The 20304-nt window shown below is 57.3% G+C and overlaps 1 long non-coding RNA gene across 9 annotated transcripts in view; it reads right to left on the bottom strand.

The window, feature by feature from the left end:
- Window positions 1-5714: 5714 nt before the first annotated feature.
- The window catches only part of LOC123776533 (uncharacterized), a 23130-nt gene continuing 8540 nt past the window's right edge, over window positions 5715-20304 (bottom strand). For 2 of the 9 annotated variants that reach the window (XR_015722941.1, XR_015722946.1), the window contains exons 3-8: window positions 14191-16094; window positions 13693-13845; window positions 13389-13588; window positions 11410-12485; window positions 11116-11238; window positions 5715-10789 (exon numbers count right to left, since the gene is read on the bottom strand). This is a non-coding gene — a long non-coding RNA (uncharacterized LOC123776533). The remainder of the gene's footprint in view (window positions 10790-11115; window positions 11239-11409; window positions 12486-13388; window positions 13589-13692; window positions 13846-14190; window positions 16095-20304) is intronic. The other 7 variants (XR_015722949.1, XR_015722942.1, XR_015722945.1 and 4 more) reach the window with 7 other exon arrangements.

Below are 20304 nucleotides of genomic sequence, written 5' to 3'. Positions count from 1 at the left end.
CACCCCGAGCGCGTCCTTTGTTTCAACTGAGACATAATTCACGTGCGCTAAAGTTCCCTTGTAAGGTGTGCAACCCAGCGGTAGTCAGCCCGGCAGGGACCCGCGCAGCCGCCGCCACGGCCCAAGCCCAGGGCAGGCACGTGGCCACCAGGGGACCTGGCTCTGGGGGCAGCACGCGGCTCCCCTCACACACAGTATCGCGCCCTCAAGGCCCATCCGCTGTCCCGGAGTGGGTTCTGGCGACCCTGCTCCCTTCACGCCGCCCACAGACCGCGTTTTACTTACCCATCCCCTGATGGTGGTCGTTGGGGTTCTTGCCAGGGTTTGGCTGCCACGAACGTTCACATGCACATTCTCCTGTCTATCTACGTGGGGCTTCTGGGTCACGAGGCTGTCCTGTGCCAGCCCTCAGAGAAGCCCCCACACTGGCCGGCATTTCCCGTCCCCCCAGCCGTGCCCCAGGTTCCAATGTCTCCACAACCTCGCTGCTGGGATCGCCCCTTTTTCTGATTCGAACCACCCAGAGGGCGTTAAGCAGCATCTCGGGGTTTGGAGACGCTGTGTCACCCTCCGTTGACTGTGCCCAACAGAATGTTAGAGTAAATCCCCCACACCAGCCTGGCCAAGCCAGGCCTCTCCTGCTCAGTCCCCTGCTTCACCGCCCGCCCCCCCCCCCCGCAGCCCTCCCCTCCCCAACCCAGGCGCCCCGCGCCCCCTGCCGGCTGCAGGCAACGGTGTGGGGACGAGGCAGAGTGATGACCACAGCTCAGGGCTGCTTTTCTTCCCCCGGAGGGTAGGAGAGGAGGACATTTCTGCCTCCCCAGCCCCACGGCCACCTCTCCTTGGGTCCTGCCCACGGCTCCATGCGGGAACGTCCCAACTCCCAGCGCAGAAAACAGAGGCTTCTGGGAGTGGGTGGGAGCCCAAGGTCCTGAGTCACATGTGGGGCTGCAGGGACAGGCTGGCTCGAGCAGTCACCCCACAAACATTCTGAGGACACACCCCCAGACCCCGGCTGAGCCCCAGGGAGCGCACAGCCTGGGAGAGCCACGCCATAGGGGAGTGCACGTCAGGACCCCAGGAGCCCAGGCCAGGGTCAGGGTTTGAGGGCTGGGGTGTGGGAGGAGGGACGTCACTGCCCCCGAGCAGCAGCCCAGAGCTGACCGTGGACAGAAGGAGCCCTGGGTGGGGGGGTGCCAGAGGCCTTGGTCCTGCTCCTTGTGTGACCTGCAGAACCCCAGGGCCTGCCAGCTGGGCCCCTCAGCAGGCGGAAGAGGCAGGGAAGGTCAACGTGCAGGACACAAGGGTGCGCCCGGCCCTCCTGTGTGTGCGGACAAAAACCACGTGCCTGAGCCCACTTCACCGCTTCACAAAGAGAGATTCTGGAAGGAAACAGAGACCCAAAAACAGAGTTCGCCTGGGTGTGAGGGCAGTGAGCAGGAAGGGGCAGGCACCGAGGATGCGTTCTCAAAATGTCTGAGTCACCTGAATAGGCTTATTCACACAGGAAATTAAAAATGAAAAGGAAGGGTCGACGTGTCCTAGAACAGGCGATGGTGACGGACGCTCAGCCCTGAATACACGAAATCCACCAACATGCACACTTCAAGCGAGTGACGCGGGCAAGTGTGGGCTGCGTCTCCACCAAGCTGTCTACGGGGCGGGGGCTGGCGCACGCTTCTGAATGCTGCTCCGTGGAGCCGCGGGAGGACGGCGTGGGGAGCGGGCTTCCTCGTATGCAGACGAGCCGGGGTGCCTCCGACTTCAGCACCCCTGAGAGTAGCACGAGACATGGATTCCTGGCCTCACCCCCAGGCCAGCTGACTCGGTGGGTCTGGGGCAAGGGCCTTGGAACCTGCGTTTCTGAAAATCCCCAGGGACGCTGGGCCAGTCCTGGGGCCCAGGAGCAGAAGGGAGAAGTTTCACCACAAAGTGTGTTGGATTTCCTATTGTGTAATCAGGCTACTTGACAAAACATATAAATAAGATTTAAGCTTTAGAAAGAATTAGAACTTAGCAAAATTAGGTACGGCTAAGTGCCCTCCGCTCTGCGCTCCCTTCCTCCTCAGTCATAGAAACCTGGAGCTTCACTGGGGAGCATGGATGCTGGGGAAGTACTTCCCCCTCTTCCCTTACATCTAGCTATGGCCACGTGACTCAGTTTTGGGCTTTGATGGGAGTGCACGTGTCTAGACACTTCCGAGAAGCGTCTTAGAGTGTAGGGTGTACTCTCTTTGTCTCCTCCTCCTTCCTGCTGGGTGGGATGCAAGCACAGTGGCTGGAACCCCAGCAGCCACCTCAGGCCACGAGGGGAGGCTGTGCGCTGACGGTGGCACGGCCTGCGACAGGAGGAGCCTGAGCTCCTGACAGCGCAGAGCCACCACACCAGCCCTGCCTGCCTGCCCCGGGGCGGCCTCTACGGGATAAGAAAGAAACATCTTCCTTGCTTAAGCCACGGGTACTTTGGGATTCGTGTCTCCCATAGTCGCGCTCAGCCCCGAGCAACCCGGCATATGAAGCGCAGGCACAGTGCCCGGCCTGTCACAGCATCCGACTGCGGGTCAGACCCAGACACTCAGCTGCAATTGGGTCGGGTAGAAGGGAGCTCGGGCCTGCGCACCTGGGAGCGGGGCCGAAGCCGAGAAGACCCCACACTCCAGCGCCCCAGCCCTGGACCAGCTGTTGGTTGTCGGCCCTCAGTCTCTGAAGGCCAGCACCCTGACAAGATGGCACGTGTTGACCCACATGCTTCTCCCACCATCCACTTTGCCAATTGAATTAGATTTTCCTCTGGTTGGTATTGGCCCGAGTCTTCATTTCCTGACCATCTGCTGTTTGGGTGGCAGGAAAGTCCTCTGAGTGCCAGAGGAGAAGCAGCCAGAGTTGAAACTGTTCCACGGATGCCCCAGGAGCAGACGGACCGGTGGCAGCGCTCCCAGGGAGGCCCCAGCAGCCATGCCGTGAGCAGGGGAGCTCAGGGGCTGCCAGCCCGGGGCCGGGTCCTCACCCAGAGCCCCTCACTCCAGACTCTCGGAAAAGTAGGTGAGGGTCAGCTGAGAATGAAGGAGGGTGTGTGTGAGAGAGTGTGTGTGAGCACACAATTCTGGGTGTGTATAATTGTGTGTGTGTGTACCCGTGTGAGCATGTGTGTGAGACATTGTACTGTGTGCATGCATGAGTGCAACTGTGTGAGCACATGCATGAGTGTGAGCATGTGAGTGCGTACATGCGTGTGAGCGTGTGGTTGGGTGTGAACATGTGTGAGCATATGCATGCGTACATGCGTGTGGCTGTGTGAACATGTGTGCGTTCACATGTGTACATGTGAGCGTGTAATTGGGCGTGAACATGTATGTGACTATATGCGTGAGTGTACACGCGTGTGGTTATGTGTGAGCATGTTGTCATGTAAGTGTGTACGTGTGTGAGTGTGTGATTATGTCTGAGTGTGTGTGAGTATGTCAGTGCGCGTGAGAGAGTCCCAACCGTGTGGGGGAGGGAGTGAACAGCGCTCACACTCTCGGGCCCACGGGGACAGCACAGCGCAGGCCTGCCCCACGCCCCCGGGCACGCTTGCTTGCTTGTCTGTCTTCTGACTCCTAGAAGCCCAGAGCCCTGGAGGTTCTGCCCCCGCCTCCCCATGCGGCCTCCTGAGCCTCAGCTCCCTGCTCAGCACGAAGCCAACGCCCGGTCACAACCACCACCATCAAGCCCTGCTGCGGTCATCCACAGATCGTGTCTGACGCGTGCACACCCATGACCACAGCAGCTTTCTTCACAGCAGCGGACGGCGCGGCAACCCCAGTGGCCGAGGCGGGTGAACACAGACGCAGCACGCGTGCATACTGGTGATGGAACATTCCTCAGCCCTCAAGAGGCAGGACACCCTGACACCTGCCACAGCACGGACGGGCCTGGAGGACAGATGCCAAGTGCCCGTCACAGAAGGACCAACACCGCGGGAGGTCCTCGGAGTCGTCACATCACAGAGACAGAGTGGATGGTGGGTGCCGGGGGCTGGGGCGGGGGGGGGGCGGGGGGGAGTCGAGCTTAATGAGGACGCGGTCTCCGTTTGTGAGGATGGAACGTTCTGGAGACGGACAGGGAGGATGGCTGCACGACCACGCCAACACACTTAACGCTGCTGAACTGGACACTTAGCAATGGTTAAGATGTTCTTAAAAAATAGGGCGCCTGGGTGGCACAGCGGTTAAGCGTCTGCCTTCGGCTCAGGGCATGACCCCAGCGTTCTGGGTTCGAGCCCCACATCAGGCTCCTCCACTAAGAGCCTGCTTCTTCCTCTCCCACTCCCCCTGCCTGTGTTCCCTCTCTCTAGCTGGCTGTCTCTCTGTCAAATAAATAAATAAAATCTTAAAAAAAAAAAAAAAAAAGATGTTCTTAAAAAATAGGTAGGGGGCGCCTGGGTGGCTCAGTCGGTTGAGTGTCTGACTCTTGATTTCGGGTCAGGTCATGATCTCAGGGTCGTGGGATGGAGCCCCGTGTCCGGCTTTACACTCAGCGGGGAGCCTGCTTGAGATTCTCTCTCTCCCTCGGCCCCTCCCTCCATCTCTCTCTCTCTAAAATGAATAAGTAAAGCTTTAAAAATAAAGCAGGTAGACATCTACATACAGATTAGATGCGGGTACAGACTAGCCATAGACCCTGATCTCTCCGTACATCAGTCTGCATCCAGTCAGGGACGCTTAGGGAGACATTAGCACCCCGAGTGAGCGAGCCCTGATAGGGTGCAAGGACCTGCAGGAAACCCAGGGTGGAGGGAGGGCCAGCTTGGAAGGGACCGGGTCTCCCTGGGGAGGGCGTGGAGGTCAGGGAAGTCCGCTGGTTTGCACGCACCAGGCTGGTCTGCGACCACGGTGGCGTTGGCGCCAAGCCCAATGGCTGGACGCAGGGTGAGCCTGGAGTGGGGAAGCCGGGTCGAGAGTCCACAGCAGGGCAGCACCAGGCCAGGCGGGCTGCAAGGTCACAAGGGGCCCATGGCCGTGCGCCGGATCCTCACCCCACGCCGCGGACCCCCAGAGCCCTGCGCTGGGAGAGCATGACATCACACAGGCCGCAAAGGAGCAATGTCGCCACAGAGCAGGTAGTGAAGGTGTTCAGAGCTCAGAGACCGCAGGGAAGAGGCCTCGGGGACAGGATGCCAAGAGACATAATCATAAAAGCTGTTCCAAAGGACCGTCTAGGAAACAGACAAGGTGCAGACTTGGAAAACTATTCCCAGGACCCGTGTCCCGAGAAGGACGTGTGACAGTTAACGAAGGGCAGTGGGGAGGCGGGCGGGGGGCCTCGCACCCACCACCCACGCCAGGTACAGAAGGACCCTCAATGCTAGGAAAGGGGAGCAACTCCTGGGAGAAACCCACCACCCCTGCAACCCAGGCAGCGTGAAACCACCATCGCGCAGAACTCTTGGTTCTCCCCCCTGGCGACGTGCTTGCAAAACAACGTCCTCCTTCTCCATAAAACAGCGCTCCTCTCTTTTGTTACACTGACCTATGCTGTGGTTTTGCGGTAGCGTGCTTGTCCCAGATTGCAATTCTCTGCTATTCCCAAATGAATCCGTTTTTGCTGGTAAAATAAAAAGCAGTTTTATTTTTCAGGTCAACACTACCTGGGGCTGGAGAAGACGCCCAACCCCCTGAGGCTGGCGAGCCGGCCGGTGGCGGTGGCCACAGGGCCCGCTGACCTCCCTGCTTCCTCGAGACCGTCGGGCTGGAGGGTCCGTGTCTCCTGGATTTCCAGCCCCGCGCTCTCCGCGTTCTGAGCTCTCCAGGCTTTACTGGGGATGTTTTAAACGAGAGCACTCGTTTGGTCTTTGCTCCCACTCCTTTTTGGAACCAAACTGTTCGTAACTGGAAATGTGCTGGCTTTGGTCAGATTTCTTTCGGAACAGACTCTTGCTGTTCAAAGTGTGCTGTTCAGGGGTTTTTCTCTTTGCTCTAGAGACAAACCTCTAAGAAACAGGATGCAAGCCGTCAAACTGCTTTGAGGGCGTCCCTCCCCCGGCCCTGAGACCCTGGCCAGTCTTGTGTGCGAACACTGCAGGCCTCCACATGCACACTTCTGACTAAATGGACCAACTAAACCACAGGATTTTATTTTATTTTAAAGATTTTATTTATTTATTTGACACAGAGACAGAGCGCGCCCAAGCAGGGGGAACCGCAGAGGGAGAGAGAGAAGCAGACTCCCACTGAGCAGGGAGCCCCAGGCGCGGACCTCGATCCCAGGACCCAACCACGGCTCTGGAGTTCTCGAAACAGTGGGGGGCCACTGACTGGTATTTTGCAGCTTCCGAACGTGGCCAGGAATCTAAAGCTGCGTCTCTGCAAAACACAGTTCGTAGACAGAGGGGCGCCTAGTGGCTCGGCTCAGGTCATGACCTCAGGGTCACGGTGCCGGGTCAGGCTCTGCTCAGCGGGCAGTCGGCTTCGGATTCTCTCCCCGCTCTGTCCCTCCCCTCGCTCGCTCTCCTTCTCTTTCTCTCAAATAAATAAGTAAATATTTTTTAAAAAGCAACGACAGTTTCTAGACCGAGGCGGACCACCGAACGAAGTCAAAATGGCTGCCGGCCCCCGACCCCTGGGCTTCCCGGTCTGCGTGTCTCTGCCACCGTCCCGTCCTCCGAGCCTCCGCCGGCCTCCTCGACCGACTAAAACCTGACCCCTGAACTCGAGTCTTCTGAGGACCCCGCGCCCCCAGCTCGGCGGTGCGGCCTGCGCGGACGCCGCAGTAACGGGGGCCACAGACAGTGTCCTGCACGACCGAGGACCCCAGCCCCCCTGATACCTGGAGTAGTCACTGCACTCGCCGGCGGTCCTCAGAGACCCCAGCCCGGGCGCGGGTTCCGTGCGAGCAGGCCCGACGCGGGGGGCCTCGCCCGCCTGGAAGGAACCCGCAGAGACACACCCGGCTGGGGCCGCGGACCTCCTGGGCCGCTCCTCGGGCAGCGCAGCAGCTCCTGCCAGGCCTGCGCATGGCCCCGGGAGTCAGGATTCAGCTGCTCGCGCCGTGCCCACACACCCAGCCGGTCTCTCTGCACACCAGGATTGCCACACGCTATCTGTGACCTGCACCGTCACACACGCACTTGGGTATTTTAAAACGTTATATAATAATCCATAGCATCACTGTCATGGGCGAAGAGTATTTGATCGTATGAATTAACTACAGTTCTTCGTAGCTAATACTCCATTCCCACCCTGGACTTCCGAGTCGCTTCTACTTTAATACCAGTGCAAGCAAGATTGTAATTTCAAATTTAACTCTTAGATATTAATTTCAATTTACGTAACCACGAGCAACACGTACGTGCACATTTGCATACATCCCTACAAGCAATGGGTGTTTTTTAAATGTGTTTACTTGGGGGGTAAAATTTGTAAAATTATGATAAATTATAGTCAAAATTAATGAGCACTTTTTGTGGGGAGTTCTTTACATATTTATCTTATATAGTCTCACGGAGTTTTGTAAATTAGTTACTAATTTTAATCCTAATTTCACAGATCAGTACATTGAGGCCTAGAAAGTTGATACACGTTGTCTAAGTCAACACAGCTAATAGAATTGATGCTGTCATTACAAGTGTTTTTTTATTACTGAAAATATCTTTTATATTATAAGTCTTTGGTATTTTTTTTCTTTCACACGTTATCTGTTCATTTCTTTCTTCTATGTTTTCTTTTTCGTTGTTTTTTTTCTTTTATATTTTCATTGGAATACTTGGCTTTATATTATTGACTTAAAATAACTTTTAATATCTAAACATATTGACAACTAGTCACGTAGTTCCACTTTTTTCCCCCAGTTTGTTTGCTGTTTTTCTATTTTGCTTATGACAGATGGTAGTTTGAAAGAATATTAGTCAAACCCTTTCACTCTTCTGTTGTTTCTTGTATTGAAATAGAGCTGACACACATCTCCCTAGTCTGGGTGTGCAACACAGCAAGCCAACAACTCCATTCATTATGCTATGGTCACTGAATCCAGGTCGTCTTTAAAGAAAGTTCTGGTCTTCCTTTAGACATTGAATCCAACCGGGTAACACTTAACTCTATGTTTTTTAAGGGGCCAAACTGGGACCTTTCTCTTTTAGTTACAAGGACCAGCATGGAACATGAAACGATGTCTGCCCCAGATTTAGTCAATTTGGCAAACTAGCTTGCTTGAACCCTGGAAGACTCACCTAAAACAAAGACCGCTAAAACTCTCAATTTCCAACTCTGGCAAATGGAGGCCCCTAAAACCAAAACCTTCATGGTTTTTACTATTACGACAAAGGGCCAGGACACTGGGGAAAAGATTGTTACCAGCTGAAGTGCTCTGGGCCCCTTCGACCCTCTAGCCAACTTTGTCCAATGTCCTCCTGATTCCCAGGGCTGGGGCTCCAAGGCACTCTTGGCTTTTCCCAATCCTCTTTCTTAATCAGAGAACCCACCCTCCAGACTGGGAGTGAATCTCTCTCTGTCTGTATTGACACTCTGTGCTCAGCCCCACTGCCACGAAGCAGCCCGTGCCTCGGAGCACGGAAACAGCTCCCAGAGTGGGGTCTCTCATCAACCCAAAAGGTGCCTGTCCCTGAGCCCAGTCCCTTCTGTCCAGGCCCTTTTCTCCTTAGTTCCTCTGCTCCTGTTCACTTATCGGGCTGAGATCTCTTAGAAAAATTTCATGCTGGAATTCCTTCCTCCCCAAAGGCGGAAATCATTCTAGAATTTGACAGGAGCCACCAGAAGTAGCCGAATAAGTTAATCAAATGCCCCTTGGACATCTTTTCTTTGCTGTGTCTCTGAGCTAACTGGAGCTGATTCCAAAGACGCTAATCCTTTGTCCCTCTGAGATCAGCTGCCATCCTCCTTATGGGCAAAATCTCCAACAGATATTGGTGGAATCCACTGTGCCTATCTTGCTTGTCCCGCCTGCTCAAGGCATAGTTCAGGGAGAACTGCGCTGCTCCCAGACCCCGGACGGCCTGATGGGCCATTCCACATTTGGCAAATGGATCTGATGCTGCTTCCGTATCTCAGGGATAGAAATACATTTTAGTCATGGTCTGTATGTTTTGTCACTGGACCGAAGCTTTCCCTTGCAGACAGGCCACTGCTTCTTCTGTGGCTCAAATTCTGTGAGAAAGAGAACCCCTACCTGGGGACCCCTCTCAAACTTCACGGCAATCAGAGAACCCGTTTTACCGGTCAGGTGCTTCGACAAATGTGCGCTGTGTGGCAGGTGTTACAACACTGGCACCGTGCGCACCGTCCTCAGTCCTCAGAGTTAGTCACACTCACTGACGGCATCACGAAGTCTCAACTGGCAACGCTTGTCGAGACCCTCTGCACACCTTGGCCGAAAGCACTGCCGTGGGTCCTTCCGAATCTCGGATCCACTGTCTTTGGAACTCCTGCACTCTCACGCTCCCAGATAGTCCCAGGACATCCGGCCCGCGTGGCCCCTGCCTCCTCCGACCCACAGCCGATAGAGGGGGATCCACTTCGCTGGGCCCAAGGCCTCGCTGCTTCTATTAAAAATAACCACCGTTTGGCCGAGCGATGTTTCCACGGTGCGCTCCCGGGGGACGGTGACCTGCATCACCCCTTGTAACCTGGAGATTTCGTCTGTTGGAAGATAGTCTCCAGAAGGATCATCTTCAGCCTCGCTGGAAAGTGCCGCCAAACTCCAGGGAACAGGCTCTCGGATGCACGGGACACATGCAAGGAAGGCACCCAACCCTGACCGGCCCCGCGTGCCGTCTGGTGACCCCGAAGCACAGAGTTCCCAGAGCTGGAGCGGACAACGCCTGACCACACAGCTGTCCCACGACGTCTGGACCAGGCCAGTATCCCTTCTTCTCACTGTTGTTCTCTCTTTAGTAGGAAGACAGTGCCCCTTTCTGCTTTATCCAAGTCCTTGTGAAAGAGGAAAACCTCTTCTTTGGAGCGTGTCTTTTTAGAAACAGCCTCATTATGATCCCGGGACAGGTTCATTTTCACTTGCGTTCTTCCAAGGGTTAGAAGGTTCAGAATCCACAAAGCCTTCTTTCTTCTGAACTAGTAACTGACTTTGGATTCTTATCCAAACTCATGGTCTCTGAATTGGCAGGCTTACAGGCTGTATTATCCATAGCAGATTTGGTTCCAAACAGTTCTTTTGAGATAACAACACTGTTTTACAACGTCTTCGAAGTTGTGCTGTTTTTGCAAAAAGTTCATCAGCTGTTGTTTCGTATTTATATCTACATGGTATCTCCCCAAATGTACTTGGTTAATTCTTCCAGTGTGCTCTTGCAGTATCCACTAGTCAGCGTTCCTGGCTGCTTCTGGCAGAAACTTCCAGAAGGTATACAGGACTCCGGCTTTGCCCTTGTAAGGAGAATCTTTCCCCTCTAAGTTGGAATAAATCCCAATCAATATTTCAGTTGGCTCCTTTCAGACCTAGATTCCTGGTTTAGAACCATGACACAATTTGGAATTATCATATAACTTCTTTTGTTTTGTATAATTATTTTGAGTTTTGTATTTCGCTGCCCATCACACCTGTACAAAAATGATATGCGATAAGGGGATGATGCCCAGTGCTTACGACCTTGACAAATGTGGACACCGGAAGGAAGTGTCTGAGAGTTTCTCCTTCCTGATATTCCTCGTTACTCCAATGGGCCTCCAGTCGGTACAGTTTCCCTCCGACGTGGGACATGACACCCAGGAAAGGTCCTTCCTGGCGCCAAGGGACACAGGCCAGGGAATCCGGAAAACCTCACTCTTGATCAGTGATGCTTTCAGAAAAAAAGAAATCTTGATCGAAAGTGGGAAATGTGAAAAGTAAAGGAAACCTCACTGAAGTGGAGCCCGGAGGCCAGCAGGGGGAGCTGCCACAGCGCAGGGCCCTGTGTCCCCGCGAGTCCCCGACAGACCCGGCCAGGACTCTCAGCAGGCGAGAAGCCTCAGCTGCAGGCCCCAACAGGGGAAGATGTGTCCTGCGTCTCCTACAGAAAACCCACCAGCCCGCAGCTCAGCCTGTGAGAAACCGCCTCACCCTGACTCCGCTTTTCTCCAACGGACTGGGATTCAAAACCACCCTCCGGACATCCTCCTTACTCACCACCGAACCATGTTCCTCTGCTTTGTGTGTTGTGCTAGCGGGTGGTTTGCCACAGCTTGCCGTCCCGGACTGCCATTCTCCGCCATTCCTCAATCAATCCATTTTTTTTTTCTGGCAAAAGAACTGTTTTATTTTTAAGGTCAACAGGTAGATATGTATAATATATAAAGAACGCCTTAAAAAATCAAGGCTAAAAAGATGAATAATCCAAATTTTAAAATGAGCCAAAGACCTTGCTCTTTCTAAAATAAATAAATAGATAAAATGAGCCAAAGACTTGAAGAGACACCTCACCAGAAAAGCCCCGCGAGCGGCTCACGAGCACATCCAAGCGTCCTCAACGCCACCGGTCACGCGGGAAGCGCTCGTTGACCCTCAGGGAGACGCCTCTGCAAACCCAGCGCGGGGGAGAAAGGCCGGCAGAAACCCCCAGCGCGGGGGTGCGGAGCAAGTGGGACTCGGGCTTCGCTGGAAGAAAGGCGGCCCCTGCGACAGCGGTCTGGGCGTTTCTGACACACTGAACACGCACTCACCAGAGATTCCACTCCGTTTGCCCAGGGGAAGTGAGAACATATGTTTACACGAGTCCTCGCACGCGAGCGTGAAGAGCGGCTTCACTCAGCACGGCCCCAGACCGGCGCCCTCAGGGCCCCCCCCACAGCCGCACAGCTGGGGGGGACGAGCTCCTGACGCACCCACACCACCGATGCATCTGGAAAACGTTTTGTGAGCCAGAGAAGCCGGATACATAATAGGTCATTTCCTGTGATTCCAGAACAGGCACGATGAGTCTGAACCACGGTGGCCTCTGTGGAGGCGGGGAGGCCTTGCCTCAAAGAACTTTCCGGGGGACGACATGGTTCCAAGTGTTGACATTCGTGATGGTCTGTGTTTATGACTCTCAAGATGGGTGTGAGTTACAATTCAGCGTTGACCTCTGAGGCCCGTCCCTCCCTGTCCAGCCCATTCCTCGGTGCCACAGCCCAGGCCCAAGGACGGGCCTGCCGTGGTCTCACCGCCACCCGAGGGGAAAAGGTGGAGACGGTGAGAAGGTTTTCATCTGGGGAGGACCAGCAGCCGGTCTGATGAGCAGGTCTGGGATGTGCGCCACTCAGCTGCCCCACAGAAGGCCAGGGCTCCTGCCTCGAGGCCTCCATGACAGCCTCTGCTCCCTTCTTTCTCAGCTCTCAGCCGCAAACCTCCAGCAAGTCGAGGTGGAGGAGCGGAGCTTAGGCACGTGGGCACGCCTGGCCGTGGTTAACCTCAAACGTGGAACTGCCAGTTACTTTACCAGCAAAAGCTGGGTTTACTGGGGAGGAAGAGAAACTTGCAGCCCAGGACAGTAAGCGCTGGTGAAACTGTAGGCAAATCTGGGGAACAATGGAGAGGTACACTTCTTTAAGGAGAAAAGGGGTCAGTTGGGAAAGTGGTTATGAACTAAAAGTCCATCAGAGGAAACCAGGCGTTCCGAGTGTGGTGGCTTCTCCTTGGAGGAGCTGTTGCTGGATCAGGGAAGTGTGCAAGGTCAAGTATGTCTCTTCCCGTTGGGTCTGCAACTGACCATGAGCTAGGGCTGAGAGCTCCCCCACCAAGCCTCCCGACTCCATTTCAGTGGGATTTCCTGTTACTAATTTTTACGCTGTAAAGGAGATAGAGAATTGGGCTTTATTTGGGGTAATACAGATAAAATTGAGGGGTTCCATTCCTAAAAATCAAGAGGGAAAGAATGGGTATGCAGTGGTAGTGTCTGCCCCAGAGACAACATATTCAGCCCAGGCAATCGGTCAAGACTAGGTCAAATCTGTTCCTTATTTCCCAGACTCTTTTGCAGCAAAGAGTGGCCCTGGGACCTAAAGGACAGTCTTCTGGAGACGTTTGGGGCTTTTGCTTTCAGGAGAAATGGGGGCAGATATGGCTAGTGGCTCCTCCCTGTTTCTCCCTGGTCTGCACACACACACAATGCCTGGACCTGTGGCAGCCGTGTTGTGACCATGAGGCAGCAACCTTGAGGAGAAGGCCACGAGCATCCCGAGATACTGCTCAGACAACATTGAGCCTCTGGACGAGGCTGCGGCTGCCCAGGTCTGACCTAGCGATGGGAGGGGAGAAATCATATTTCTGTTATGTGACGCACCGTCATTCCTAAGAGGTGGATGCTTTTAGCTTATAAACCTGCTCTGACAGCTGCCCCCAAGGACCAGCTCTGAGGGTTTGGTGAGTGGGGTGAGTTCCCTGGCCACCGTCGGACCTGTGATGATGTCTTAACCACTTGCCTGACGCCCGGCTCCGGGGCGAGGGCCAGCATCTCCCCGCCTGGACGCCTCCACGACCATGGGCTTGTGCCACCCCTGGGACCCGTCTCCCATGAGTCAGGGGCCTCCCTCCATCCGCAGCTGGGCTGGGCCAGGACCCCAGCGTGGAGGGAAGGAGGAAAAGGTCACCTGTAGCCATTGTGATCTGTTTTAAGAAATTTCTGGAAAACATGAATGGCAGAAAAGTTAATCCTGGAATTTTTTACTGAAGTCCTCAGTGGATGTCATTTAGACACCAGGGCAAGGGCAGGCAGTGCAGGCTGACCTCGTGTTGCTTGCTTCCTGTCCCTCACCCCTGGGCAGCCGTGAGGCCGTCCCTCACCCCAGGGCGGACATGCGGCCTTGACGGCTGTGCAGGCTGTGCTGAGGAGTGGGGGCGCTGGGCACCAGGGGCCAGTGTCCACAGGGGAGAGGCAGACTGCGGGTCATGGAAACCTGTCACAGGGCGACCCCCAGGAGTCCCCCGTGTCCCTCAGACCAGAACCACAGTACGCGTGCACCCCAAGAGCGTCACCCCACACCTCTCTGGAGGAGCTCAGGGCCACCGTGCACCTGGACTACGTCAGAAGCAGCTGGTTCCAAGGGCAGCCACACCACACAGGTGCGTGAGGGGGCATCAGGGGCGTCTCAGCTCCCCCGACTCCCTGACTTTCCCTCCCACTCGCTCCCTCCCTGTCTCTCTCGGTGTCTCCATCTCTGTCTCTCTGTCTCCCCCCCCCCACCCCGTTCCCTCTCGTTTCTGTCTTTCTCTGTGAAGCTTTACCAGACCTCTCCTCTTCCAGATCTCGTCTCCCCAGTGTCTGTGGCAGCCAACGCGGCCATGGGGTGAGGCAGCAACTGTGTGTCCCCTCACTGCTGGGCTCCAGCTTAGAAGGACATCTGGCTGGCTGCTGACCCCGAGCGCGGCACCCGCAGCCTCTGGCCCGTCCGACACGGAGCCACATGGACCATCGCATGTGGACTTGGCCCGGTGCCCGCGGGTCTGGCTCTGCGCTGCTCCCGGGGATCAGGCCACGGCTTCCGGCTCCCGCCTCGGCTGACCCTCGTCGTTCTCGGGCCGCCTGGACCTGCTCTGCTTTCCCACAGGCCCTGAGCCAAGGCCAAGCACCTCGGGGGTGTTGGGCACGCACGGCTTGGCCGCTGTCAGGCAGCTCCCGCTGCTGACACCCATGGCCCTCCCCGGCCCTGACTCCCACCCAGGGCAGGTCAGCCACCGCGTCACCTCCTCCCCGGGAGACACCAGCCGCGGCCCCAGGCCTTGCACAGCGGCTCTGGCCCCCCCCTCCCCGCAAGCTTCTCTGAAGTGTCAGCTCTGCCGGTGGCCCTGACCACCACCTGTGCCCCGGCCCCACGAGCACGGTCTGTGCCCGTGTGGTGCGGGGGACCCCCACCCTGGCAGGGCCACCCCTCACAGCCACCACGTGAGAGCGCTCTGGGGGCCTCTGGGCTCTCAAGCCGTCCCCTCCGCCCCCCGGCTCTACCATCCTGTGGGCCTCAGTTTTCTCATCTATCAAATGGGTAAGAGTACCTACAGCCAGGCTTGTTGTGAGGGCCGCGTGCGGGCCGGCCCTCCTCCTCCAGGACACCATTCACCAGGGCCACAGGTCAGTGCTCAGCAGCACCCAGGCTCGGGGAGGTGGCTCCACCGTGGGATCTCCCCCACAAGGTTCAGAGACACGAGACCATGCTCTGAGGCCGTACGGCCAGAGGGCCGAGGCCAGCCTTGAGGTGAGCTGGTCCATCAGGCTCCCACTGTCCACCCCAGCCCCTACCCTGATGACTAACTTGTGACCAGACCTCACTCCTCCCGCCACCACAGCCAGGACGGGGCCTTCCCTGAGGGGTGCGCGAAAGACAGTGCACGCAGAGGGCTGGGGGCTGGGAGCAGAGGGTTCCTACTGTCAACAGGAAACCACGGGCATCACGGGGGGCCGCGGGCATCCTCGGTGATTGTGAGCATCATGGGGGGGGTCTGTGGGCATCATGGGGTCTGTGGGCATCATAGGGATGTGGACGTCATGGGCAGGTGGGCATCATGCGGTCATCGCTGGGCATCCTGGGGGGCTGTGGGCATCATAGGGCATGGGCATCAGTGGCCAGGGAGGTGGGAAATGTCCCCAGCCTTAGGTGGAGGTCTCATTTTGGGCTGAGTGGGCAGTGCCCAGGAGCCCAGGGAGGCAGGACCAGGAGGGACCCGGGTGCTCTCCAAAGCCCCCCCACTCCTGCCTGGCCTGTGCCCCCACCTGCATCCACTCCTGGGGAAGCTTCAGGAGTGCTGGGAAGATGTCACCAGAGAGGGGACAGTGAAGTGCACAGACAGGACCTCGATGAGGGGTCAAAACCACCCGCAGCACTGTGTGGTCTCTCATTCTACCTTTCTGTCTGGTTATGAGGTACTGGTACACACCGAGCTACGCGACGGACGGAGGAGGAGGCCAGCGGGCTTGCCGAGGGGCCAGTGCCCACTGGAGACAGCGTGCAAGTCTGCAGCGGTACAAAGACACCCCATGCCACCACCCGGACGAAACCCCGTGTCACCGTTCCCGTCCGCACAGCCATGTTACCTGTATCCGAGGTTCCCGTGATCGCCGTGGCACAGTGCTGAGTTTATACCGATACGTTCCCGGCCACGCAGGTCTGGGTGTGACCACACGACTAACTCCACCGCTGGAAGGGAGAAGAAGTGACCTGGCATCGGGGCGGAGAGCACTGGGTCCCTGGGCGACCAGCAGGGAGCCCCCGCCCACATCCGACGTGCATGAGTGAGAAACAAATCTGACCGGGTTGGCCCCAAGATGCTGGGGCTTCTCTGACACCACAGAGCTGCTTGGCCTCAGGACCAAAGTACGGTTTTACTTACCTATCGCTGTGAAACAAAGGACCCTAAAACTTAGTAGCTTAAAAACCAGTAATCGTTCTGTGGTCAAGAATCAGGAGTGAGTCTGCAGGGCTCTGGCTCGGGGTCTCGTGAGGCTGGGGCTGCAGTCTCACCTGAAGGCTTGACTGGGCTGGGGACCCGCTTCCAGGAGATTCCTTCCCTCACGGGCAGCTGGTGCCGGCTGTTGGCTGGGGGCCTCTGCTCCCACCCACACGGGACTGTCCACAGCGCGGCCTGAGTGTCCTCAGCACGTGGCAGTGGCTCCCCTGGAGCAGGCAGCCCAGGAGGGAAGGGCAGAGCCACAGTGCCCCTTACGACCCGACCTCGGGGCACCCAGCTCACTCCAGCACCTGTCCCCAGTCACACAGGCTGGCCTGATCCACTGTCTGGAGACAGACAACTGGAAACCAGCCCCCTTTTGCCCCCTACACCTGCTTCTTGCACTGATGGTGGGATCTCCAGCAGCCATCTTGGGCCATGAGGCTACTTTGAGGATGGAAACTCTACGTTATGCAAGGCGGGGAAGAAAAGTCGCCAATAACACTGTGGATGCTAGCCTTAGATTTCTTAACTCCAGGCTTGTTTCATGTGAGAGAAAAATCCTGTATTAAGTCTTTGAACTTTCTGTTAGTAGCAACTGAGGTACTTAGCCTCTTTAGAACGTTACCGGCATTGGTTTTAGCACATTCAAGTTCTTAAAATTCTTTATAGATATCAAGTGGGACTTAATTGTTGCTTCCCGGTGCATTTTTGGAGAGATATGATAGGCAGAAGGAGTAGCGCAAGCAAAGCTGTGGGAAGGATAGCCATTTTCAGGGACACGGAAGTCTCTTCCAGGAGTGAGGCCACGTGCTATCATCTTACCAAGAGCCACAGCATTCACGCCACAGGGGAACACTGAGGCAGAGTGTCCTGACTGAACCACTTCCCTGTTTCCATTCTCTCCCCCTCCTCCCCTCCTCCCTCCTCCTCTCCCCTCTCTCCCCCTCCCATCCCCCATTCCTTCCCTCTCTCCCCCTCCCTGTCCATCCTCCTCCCTCTCCCCATCCCCCTCCCTCCTCCTCTCCTCTCTCTCCCTCTCCTCCTCTTCCCCTCTTATCTGCCCCTCCTTCCCCGCTTTTCCTCCCTCTCCCTTCCCTCCCTCTCTGTCCCCTTCTCCATCCTCCTCCCTTCCCCCTCTCTCCCTCTCCCCCTCCTCCCCTCTTCTCTCCCCCCTTCTCCCTGCCTTCCCTCCTCCCCGCTCTTCCTCCCTCTCCCCCCTACCTCTTCCCCTCCTTCCCTCTCCCTCCCTCCCCCATCCCTCTTGCACTCCCTCCTTCTCTCTCTCTCTCTCTCCCCTCTCCCTCCCTCTAAGAGTTTAACAGTTTCAGCAGGAGAGGGATCCAAGAGTCCCCCGCCCAGGACACGGTGAGTAGCTCACCATGAATACGACAGGTTGCACAGCTCAGAGAAGGAGCTGGGAAACAGACACCCTGCAAAGCAGAGAGCCCAGCCCTGCTGGCGCTGTGTGAAAGGCTATTTCTGTCCTCCCTGCGTTAGGGCGGAGACTCAGCATCTAGTCCGATAAATGCCCCTTTGTGCTGGATGGGTTTCCATCAACTTGTGAGATGCCCTCAAGGAGAGCCGGCTGCGTGCTGTCCGGGGCTCTGCCCAGCAACGGGCCTGCCAGGCCTGGCCTGCTGCCAGCCTGGACGCCACCAGAGCCAGGGACAGGACACGTGGCACTTTGGGGAGCCTCCCCGGAGACTGCAGCCTGTATGCCGCGCGGACAACATCCACGGGCTGGCCAGGCAGTCAGCCCCACGGAGAGGCCAGCAGCTCCTCGCACCTGCCCTGACTATGTGACTGGAGCCCCAGCCGTCTGATGGCTCAGCCCCTGAGCAGTGGTGGCCCCAGGAGGAGCCCTTGGGGTGGGCCGGCCGCCCCGATCGCCGGCCACCAGGGCACACCTGCCTCCCACCTGCTTCCTGGGCAGGCTGCTTTGCCCCCAGACCTCTGCACCCCCCCAGGAAGGAGCCGCTGGAATCAAAATGGACTTTCTCAGCTCTGCAACCTTCTGATCAGCCTTGGCTGACTCAAGGAAAGAAGGAAGCGTCGGGTCCAAGGAGGCCGGGAAGAAGAGCCAACGTGTTCAGACCGAGCAGCACGGACCAGGTGTTCCAAAGGTGGGTGGAGAGCAAAGGGCAACCTGCTCCCACCTGGCCCCCTGCTCTGCAGTACTTCTTCGAAAAGGCCCTCCAGGACCCCCGCTTGCAGGTGGCAAGTCCTTCAGCAGGAGGCAGGCAGCCTCACCATCTGCTGGACCGAATTCGAATTTGCTCATCAGCCAGGAGATGTGACAGTGACAGGATAGTCCTCGCGAACCCAGCTGCATGGGAACTGTGGCCACCCTGGGACCGGGACGGACCCTCCGTGGGCCTCCCTCCCTGCAGAACTGATACACGCCACACTGACAAGCCTTGACTTTCCCGCCGCAGAGGGACACGTGCCCTGTGCTAAGGGGTGATGAGTGACAGTAGCTGTGTGTGGCCACGGCGGGTGCTCAGAAGTGGGGCCCTCCCTCTCTGTGCCCCTCAGTCAGATCCATGACTTGACTTAAATCCCCACCTTGGGGGTCAAACTGGGGTCCCCAGACCAGCTGCACAGCCTCCCCGGGGCTTGGGGGTGGGCCAGAGAGCCGGGTCCCTCGGTGGTTGTGATGCTGATCGAACTAGAGGCAGCACAAGGCTGTCCCTCTGCAGGGGCCGCATGGTGTCCAGCAGGCTTGGGGGCCTCGGGGCAGGGACGGGGCACAGGAGGGCTCCATGCCTCTTGGGTCCAAAGCCCCTCCCCACCGCAGCTCCTGGGGCATTTGCTGAGGTCTCCCCAAGGAGAGCAAAGCTGTGGTCAGCACAGGGTCTGAGGTGGGCCAGAGGAAAGGCCCTGAGTCAGCCGAGCACGCCTCCGTGCCCCACCACAGCCTCAAGGTAGCTCCCAGCACCCACCGGGGGGGGGTGGGGTGGGCTCAGGAGACCTGGGTTCAAGTCTCCATGCTGGGAGCCTCAGTTTCCCAATGTAGAATGGGTGTTGCACACCGAGGCCCTGGCCCGGGTCCCTTAGCAACTCCTGCTAGTCCCATCCTCAGCCTCCTGGTGGTGGTGTCTGCACTTGGTCATAAGCCACGGACCCCAATGGCAGGAAGCATCCTGGAAGCTGCGCTGAGCCTCAGTGAGCCTCAATGTGTGTGTAGGGGGGGGTGTCCTTGGGAGAGACCTGGGCGTATCCAGAGTCTTCCTGGAGGAGGTGACCCCCAGACTTGGAGAACAAGTCTCTGGCCCTAGGCAGGGGGAGGCGGGGAAGGGGGGCTGCGGGATGGGTGTGCCTGGGCCGCACGGTCCCTCAGCAACTGTTCTCTGACCTGGTTTACTAAGGAGGAGCCAGTGCCTGCCCAGAGGACCTCCTCTTGGCCTGCGGTTAGGCCTTCAGCCCTGCCAGCTCCCTGGACTGGCCAGGGTCAGCGGTTGACCTTCAGGAGAGGTGGGAGGGAGCCAGACTAGACCTGACCTGCCAGCGATGTCTCTTCGCCAAACCACAGGCCACCTGCCCTGCTGGGACACCAGACACCCAGCCTCACTCCCACGATCACCTGCAGCCCATGAGCTTGATGGCCTGAGTCAGCGGTCCATGTCAGGGCCAGGAATCCGGAGCCCAGCAGCTCTGTCATTAGTGGTTTGCGGAGCACGGGCTGGGCAGAGCCAGTTGGGCTGAGGGATGCCTGCAGGCCGGACAAAACAGACATGGCTAGGGCATGCCCTGGGCAGCTAGGGCGTGGGCCGAGGGTCAGCAGTGCCCGAGACTTGGTGTCTGGGAGGGAGGGGGCTGACAACAAGCACATAAATAAGCACGGTGCTCTCGGGAGCTGACCCGGGGCATGGGGTGAGGGGGGCCTCGGGCTGTGGGGATGGTCTGTGGTCAGGTGACAGGAAGGAGCCACCCACATGGAGGCCTGGGGGCACGATC

The sequence above is a fragment of the Ursus americanus genome, chromosome 34 (assembly GCF_024610735.1).
Source record: "Ursus americanus isolate L20-20 chromosome 34, mUrsAme1.1.p, whole genome shotgun sequence".
NCBI lineage: Eukaryota > Metazoa > Chordata > Mammalia > Carnivora > Ursidae > Ursus > Ursus americanus.
The sequence above is the reverse complement of the archived record's forward strand: the minus strand, read 5'-3'. Positions and strand labels throughout refer to the sequence as shown.